The 8683-nt window shown below is 33.4% G+C and overlaps 1 pseudogene; it reads left to right on the top strand.

Annotated features, from left to right (window-relative positions):
* Window positions 1–284: 284 nt before the first annotated feature.
* LOC141579371 (hepatitis A virus cellular receptor 1 homolog) lies at window positions 285–3150 on the top strand (annotated as a pseudogene).
* The last annotated feature ends 5533 nt before the right edge of the window (window positions 3151–8683 follow it).

Genomic DNA, 8683 nt, shown 5'->3' with positions numbered 1-8683 from the left:
TTTTAAAATTAACTTTAACATAATACTAATTTTTAGTAAAATGTAGGAAGTTTGATTTTATATAAGAATTTAATATAGTTTCCAAATACATGATACTGAAAAATTATAGGCATTCTCTTTAGAACTCTGGAACTCTGTCATTTATTTCCCAATATTTTCAGTTGCTGGAAGAATTTTTATACAGGAAAAATGGAAATTAAAATATTTTCATGATTAAGACATATCAAAAGAAGTAAGTAAGAGATATACAAAATTAACAATATCCCTTATAGACAGAATATAGATGCTGGAAAATTATATTACCATGTGTGCAAATTTAACTTTTTCCAAGAGGTTATTTCATCTACCACTTTCAAATATAATGACGGTAATTTAACATGTATGTATTTTTATTTATTCCTGAATCAGAAAATATGATAAAAATAACTTTAATCCTAAATATACAACTCATGACTCCCCAGTCAAATGTTAGTGTTTACCTAAAGAATTCTATATTGAAGTTTTGTAGGAAAAAAATCAGTTATTTTGCATATGAAATTGTAACAATAACATTATTTAATGACTCATGTAAGCATATGTATAAAGGAGTTTATTCCTTTTTCAAAATGCTCCTAGGTGTAAACAGCTGAAGTTTCATGAAAATTAAATAACTAGCAGCACTGTAAGAATGCATAATAATCAAATAGTTAGAGAACAAAATGATGACACATTTTGTCACATAAGAAATAGCATTGCATGTTATGCAACAGAAGATACAGGATAAACCTGCAAGTCAAGAAGACACAACTACTGCTACTAATGCTGTTGCTGCTGCTGTAAATGCTATATTCTAATTGACACTTACGTGTCCCTAACGTTTTACACTTCTGTACATATAATAACATGTTTGTTCTCACATCCTTATCAAGAAAATACCATTATTATCCATTTTTAACAGAAGGAAAAACATAAAATCATGTAAATGATATATAATGAGGCCAGGATTTGAACACATTTTGACAGACTATCATTTTAATTGTGAAATGTTGAGAATCATGTGTAATAAATTTTAAAAAATTGATTCTTTTACAAACAGTCCATGAGAAGGAAAGGCTGTAAATGAGAAGCTGGGAAACTCCCTCTTAACACAGACATCATGATGCATCCTCAGGTCGTCGTCTCAAACCTCACACCACTCCTGACAGATATTCTAGTTTCTTATCCACAAGGGGATGGGGTGGTGGTCCAGCCTGCAGTGCTGCCCTGCACCTACTCAGTGGTTAACACAGTGGTCACATCGATGCACTGGAGCCAAGGGGGCACGTCCTGTGTCTTGATGCTCAGATACAATTATCTGGACTGATGGATCCCATGTGACTTTTGAGAAGCAAAGGCTTTATAGGGAAAAGGAATACTTTTTAAAAGAGAATGTGTCTTTGACCATAGAAAACACAGTCAAGGCCAACAGTGGCCTATATTGTTGCCATATTGAGCACAAGGGGTAGTTTATAACACAACATATCACTGGAGGTTAAACCAGCTGGAAACACCAATGCTCCAACGTCATCTAGACTCTGCTCCTCCAAAGCCAACACACAGGCAAGACCATCAACCAGTAACTACACCACATTCCCCAACACAACCAACAGAAACCCAGAACTAAGACATTGTGGGAAGCAAGAAGTACATAACCTACCAGCTCACCATTGCACTCTTGCCCAACAGAAGGGAATGGCAGGGTGACACAGTCTTCAAAAGGCCTTAAGCATAACAATCAAATTCAAGAGTCTCTGGCACAAAATCCATGGATGAGATCCATCAAGAGACTCTACGATGGAATTAGAATTTCTGCTGTGATGCTGCAAACATCTTCAGTTGTCATGATTACCAAAGAGTATTTATACATCAGAAAAAAACTGTAGCAACTAGACATGATGTCTGAGCACTTGATACCACATTACTGAGGATGATTTTTATGCCATCGATTAAGACTCAGTAGCTCTCTAGGACTTTATGCCCATAACTGAAGACAATGACCAGATATCAGACTCTTTATAAAGCTTCAGGATTATTTCTGTGTGTCAGTTTCACCCAACATTCCAATATGTCAGTCACGTTGGTTAGAGTAATTCCTTTAGTTCAAATCTGTGTAGTGTTAATGATGATGCTCATAATATAATCCTTTTTTAATTCTAAAACTGACTCAATATTTCTGGTTGTTGCATAGCTCCCTCCCAAACACGACACTTTAGAAGTGTATATTCTCTTTAGACACCATAAATCCTATACCCTCCAAGAGAATATTCAATAGGGAGACAGGAAATGAATGAACTATCCTGGTCAGCAAAGCTGTCAAGAAGAGAGAAATAGTAAAGTCAACAAATGTGATTTCAGACCTAAAAAGCTTCTCTTGGAAGCATTTCATGATTATTTCTTTCCTTTTTTTTCTATTATAGCTCTAAATGTTATATTCCTTGGGTTTTCAACTATTAGAGATAATCATTTCCATACCTACCTTGGCATACAGTGGTATTCTAATGAGATGGTACTTGTGAGAAGTATTTGAAAAGTAAAAAAACACTAGGAAATCCAAGGGTTTTGTTTGTTTGTTTAAAGTTTTCAGTAACAGTATGTCTAACACTAGTGCTTGGTAAATTTCAATGATGTTGCATTTGTTAGTCTCCTGCTATTTGATACTTCTTATTTTTTTAAATATTAGTGTTTTGTTTTTGAAAAAATTGGTGTTGCATAATTTGGCTACCATCTTACACTGTAGATAAAATTTGTCAATAGCTGAGAAGTAGAATGGGTAAGAGGGAAGTGTTTAGTTATTATGAAAATCTTCTGTAAATATACCATTCTTGTAGAATATATCAAATTTTGTTTGTTTTTGATCTTTCAAGTCACAATTGAGATTTCATTATCTAGTCTGTCTTGGGACATTAAACATCGATGAAATTAAGACTAAATTTAAATGAAAAAAAATTTTGCACATCTTTGAAAAGTAGCAGAAACAATCTTTCACTGATGGATATAAAGGTGGATGGAATAATTTTGTGAATAAATGAAAGTGAAAGACTTATAGTAATTATCTAATTTCATTTGTATGTAAACTCACTATTAAAATGTTTTTAATTTTTTAATTGATTTTTTTACTTGTTATACTTTTTAATACCCACAGTTCTAAATCGTCATCTTTGGACTGTTTCCTTCAGTGTTTCTAACCCTTCAGAGAAGTCTTTTGCCTGAATTAAAAGTGGGAAGTAACTGGCATTAAAAAAATAAACAAATAAAATAATAGATGTTAACATTGTGAAAAATCATGTTTATTCAGTGAAATGGATGGATTGTAGCTTGGCCATCACCGAGGATACTAGAAATCATTTCCTCCCTGAGAAACATAGCATTTCAGTGTGTAGAAGAGCTATTTTGAAAATACTTTATATGATTCTAAATTATTCACAAAAACTTTGACTGACTTATGTCTGATATTTTGAATATTTGTTTTGATCACATGAGAATATTAATTATTTCACATCAGATTCTACTTGATTGTTTTAGATTAATTGATTTTATATACATACACACATACACAACTAGCCTGAGAGATAAATTATCAAATATATAGTAACAAGTGTTATTTTATTAACACTTTGAATAAAAACAGATGTTTTTAATCTAAACAATGCATTTGCTTTCCTTTCAAAAAAATTAACATTCACAGTTCACACTACCTGATGTCTAAAGACTGCTTTTAAACACAGACATTAAAGGTTCAAGTGTCCAAAAGACAAAAGCTGACAACAGCATGGGCAACAGAGCATAAACTAAAGTCTGAAATCTGTTATGGTTAAAATGGCTCCTAAAAGCTTCTGCGATGATTTACGTGTCACTAAAGTCAATGTACACCTCTTGTTTTTTCACTCATCATGGTAGACTAAGCCCACTTTTGGACTATTCTCTTACTTAGAAAACTTAGAATAAGTGTCCACTGATGCTTGAGGATGATTCTTTCTCTGAATATTATAGTGTTCTGAAAACATGAAAATCCGCAGAAATCATGCAAGAGTCTCAGCTGAGTTTAAACACGCTAAAACACCAAATAAAGACCACTAGCTTGTAGCTGACAGTCTCCTTACAACTCTGTTGACAGTTTCCAAAAGCAACCTTTCTACAATAAAATATATTTAAAATAAGTTAAGGAAGAATTTGAAAATTGTCCTATTGTCCGTCTGAAACTTATTTTGGGGTTTCAGTTATAAAGTACAAATAACTTTAAAATGCTCAACTAGTCAATTTTTGAGAATATAACTAGTCAATTTTTGAGAATATTTTTTAAAATGCCACCTCAAATCCCTTTGAAATATTTCGTAAGTGCACAGATTATAGCCCTACTATGTCAAGTAAAACAAAATTTAAAGTTAATGATATTAACTGAGATAGATAGATAGGTAGGTAGGTAGGTAGGTAGAGCCAATTTGCCCACCCTGGGTGGGATCTTGGGCACAGATTTTGATATCTTTAAGAAATGCCTTGTAGTAACCTAAATGAAAAAGAATATGAGAAGGAATATATGTATGTATATGTCTGACTGAGACCCTATGCCGTACACCAGAAATGGGCACAACATTGTAAACTGACTATACGTCAACTAAAAAAGAAAAGATAAATTAAAAAAAGAAATGTCAATGAATAACCACACCCACAGGACGAGATGATGTCACTGCATATGCCACACTGAAAGTGCTGAGCCTGGGTACATGGGTCTTTTTCAAAGATAAGAAAATTGAAAAATACCCTGCGCTAAATCAGATAACCTGTGCCCTTGCCTAGTACACTGCCTGTCAGGGATACAGTCCGCTCACCAACATACGGCAACACGATACAAAACACACTGGTCTGTCAGTGTTTTGCCTTCCTTCCTAAAGATTATATAGAAAAGCTTGAATCATCTGACAGGTTTGAGAAGTCACATTTATAGTGTTATTATTTTGACTGGTACAGCAATGCTACTGGGTATAATTTCTCTTTATCATTCTATTCATTTGTATTCTTAAAACATAGTACAGAATCTCCAAAATATTTTTTAAAATCATAGTAATATGAATGTAACAAAATTTTTTTCATTTCTGTATAAAAATTATAGTAACAAATTTATCCAGTCACATACGTGTCATATAACAGTATTATCCAGATAATGAAGATAAATATAATTACTAATAATACTGCAATTAAGTTCGGTGACTTCACAATATGCACTAAAACCATCTTACCTAATAATAAGTAATAAATGCTTCAATTATCATCTTTAAAAGCTGTTTAAAGTTAAATGTAAAATTTATAGATTTTTAAGTTTTAAAATAGAATAGAATGTAGAATATAAGCATCTGGGAGGACTGACTCTTCAAATTCAAAGTGACTTTAAACAATTTTTTTTGTTTTTACAGGATATATAACTCACACTTAATCAGACATAGAGATGTCTTCTGTTTTTTTTCCAAATGAAAGAATGGTTAATTAGAAAGGAAAGGGAAAGGCGTTCACGTATTTCAAGACCGTGACTTGATCAATTCCTTACTACTTCTTGTACTTTTGCTCTTTCTTCCTGACTCATCTTTCAGCTTTTCAAGTCCTCTTCCTGGTAACAATACCCTGTGCCAGCAAGAACCCTTGAAATGTCCGATTCCTGCAGTGTGTCTCAGTGGTTAGCGGTGGTGCAATTACATTTACATCTGCAAATGGGCAGAAAGTTTGGTGGGTTTTAATGCAGGTCAACATCATACTTTTGGGAAGACTTTATTTTGATGAAAATTGAATCATAATCATATCTTCCAAAAACCCAGCAAATAGTGTTTAATATGCTTACAAATAATAAAATGCAGGTGTTTTAAGAAAGTTATGATTTGGAATCTAGATTTATTCATAGTGTTTGTTGCAGATTTTTCCTACTAGAATCATAGACTTATTAGTAATATTGATAAGGCTGCTTATTCTAATGGTGTAGACCTTAATTATTTCCTCTTATTCCTGGGCATAGCTTGGCTTCCACCAGTCTTTTTTTTTTCATCTTCATTCTGCTTCATCAAGGCCTGAGTTATTGACTATTTTTCTTTCTTATGAGAACAGATACTACTTTGGCAGAGGAAAGGGAACAAGGGAATTTCATTTTGTTCTTTAGTGACTTGGGAAAAAATGAGAAAGAGCAGATATTAGAACAACAGCCAAAATATTACGTATCATTTCTGGTGTCCTGAAGGCAACAATTTGGTAAATACAGAGCAAAACTAAGAAAATGTAGGCCTCATCAAGTGATGAGTGAGAAGAACTTGACAGCAAAACTCAACCAAAGCCTTCTCCTAATTAGCCATTTATTCACAGAGTCTACATTACAGACAACTGAAACAGATTTTCTGGTTTCCTAACAAATTGAAAGCAAGTAACCTTCACTTTCCTTTATTTGCTTTTCTCTATTTAATATTTTTCTACTAGATAGCACTAAGGTTAGACTTGATCTGGCTGACAGTTGCAATATAGATCAAGATTGGTACAGATTGTTAAATTCTGAGACTACTGTGTTTTTTCCCTCCTGTTTAAGGAGGTATAAGGCACAATACAATAAAAGTCACTGTTCTAAAGGCTTTAGTATACTCACAAAGTTGTACAACCATCACTACCCTCTGATAAAGAAAAATATCAACCCCCCCCAAATACCCTGTACCCATTAACAGTAACTCTCCGTTTTTGCCTCCAGGAAACATTCTTGCCCCAACCCCTGGAAACTACTAATCTACTTTCTGTCTACTGAATTTACTTGGGAATGTTTAAAATACATGTTATTAGATACTGATGTCTAGATTATAGGATTAGATTCATCTAAGTTTATAGGAGATGCATGATTTTTGCAGTAGAGTTACTAAACATTCCATTGGAAAATGAACAAAAGATGGTCAGGATCTAACCCTTTCACTACAGCTCTATGGAGGAAAAGCATGTGTCCTTTAACTGGAGACCTCAGGAACGTAGAATGATGAGTCTGTGGTCTTACGCCAAATAAATATATTTTTCATTTGAACAAATGGGACGATCAGCATGTTGAGAGGGCAAGAGAACAAGTACAGTGGAGAACAGATATATTTGATCCGGCCAAAGGTTAATAGTTACGACACTGACTTTCCTGGGTGAGTTTTACACTATCAATTTTTTATATAACAAAGAAATAAAAGCAGATAAGGCAAAAATTTATAAGGATATGCAAAAGCTAAGTATTTGAAGGAGTTGAAGCTAAAGATACAAAGGAGATTGAAGAGCTGAATTGTGGTTCTAGGTTGGGTATAGAAAGTACAAAGTAAGGTGTTTGTCAATAGTATTGAAAATAATGAGATCAGAGGTCTGACTCCTTAGGGTGTATACATTTAGATGTAATGGAAATAAAGGAAAGATAATTATTATAGTTAATATGGTTGACACATAATAATATGCTAGATTTTAAAGATGCTTCAAGTTGCATTTAAGGCTTGAATACATCTGGGCTGAGGTGGAGTTCACATGAGATTCTTAAAAATTCAAGGCAAGTTCAGTCTGACAAACAAAAATGACTCAAATCTTGGAAATAAGCAAAAAGAGATTATTGATTTTCATGACATGCTGAGCTTAACTTTTCATTGTCTGAACCATGGCAACAATAATTGGGAAATTGCTTCTGTGGCCTGATTTTGGTGATTTCTGTCAGATGGTTCTATTCTCTACTGAGTGAGAAATGACAGAGAATCTGGTTTATTAGTTTTTTGTTTTTGTTTTTGTTTTCATTTGTTTTGCTTATCTACTAGTGAGAGTCAGTTATGTTATAAAAGCTAAAATAATCAAAGCTGTATAATACTGGCACAAAAACAGACACAAAGATCAATGGAATAGAAAATAGAGCCCAGAAATAAGCCCACAAACTTATTATGACTTATTATGGTCAATTAATCTACAACAAAGGAAGCAAGAATATACAATGGAGAAAAGATAGTCACTTCAATAAGTGGTGCTGGAAAAACTGGGCAGCTACCCGTAAAACAATGAAATTAGAACATTCTCTAACACCATATAAAATAAAAGCAAAATGGACTAAAGACCTAAATGTAAGACTAGACACCATAAAACTCCTAGAGGAAAACAAACATAGGTTGAACACCCTTTGACATAAATCTTACCAATATGGGGTTTTTTTTGGATCTATCTCATAAAGCAAAGAAAAGCAAAGCAAAAATAAACAAATGGGATCTAATTAAGCTTAAAAAGCTTTTGCTCAGCAAAGGAAACCATTCACAAAATGAAAGGACAACCTACTGAATGGGAGAAAATATTTGCAAACGATATGACTGATAATGGGTTAATCCCCAACATACATAAATGGCTCATACAACTCAACATCCAAAAAACCAACCAAACAAAACCCAACCTGATTAAAAAATGAGAAGACCTGAACCTAGATATTTTTCCAAAGAGAACATGCAGATAACCAACAGGTACACAAAAAGATGCTCAACGTCACTAATCATCATGCAAATCAAAACCACATTGAGGTATTACCTCACATCTGTCAGAATAGCTATCACCAAAAAGAATACAAATAACAAATGTTGGTGAGGATGTGGAAGAAAGGGGCTTTTGTACACTGTTGGTGGGAATGTAAACTGGTGCAGCCACTATGAAAAATAGT

The sequence above is a fragment of the Camelus bactrianus genome, chromosome 2, assembly GCF_048773025.1.
Source record: "Camelus bactrianus isolate YW-2024 breed Bactrian camel chromosome 2, ASM4877302v1, whole genome shotgun sequence".
NCBI classification, from domain to species: Eukaryota; Metazoa; Chordata; class Mammalia; order Artiodactyla; family Camelidae; genus Camelus; species Camelus bactrianus.
The sequence above is the reverse complement of the archived record's forward strand: the minus strand, read 5'-3'. Positions and strand labels throughout refer to the sequence as shown.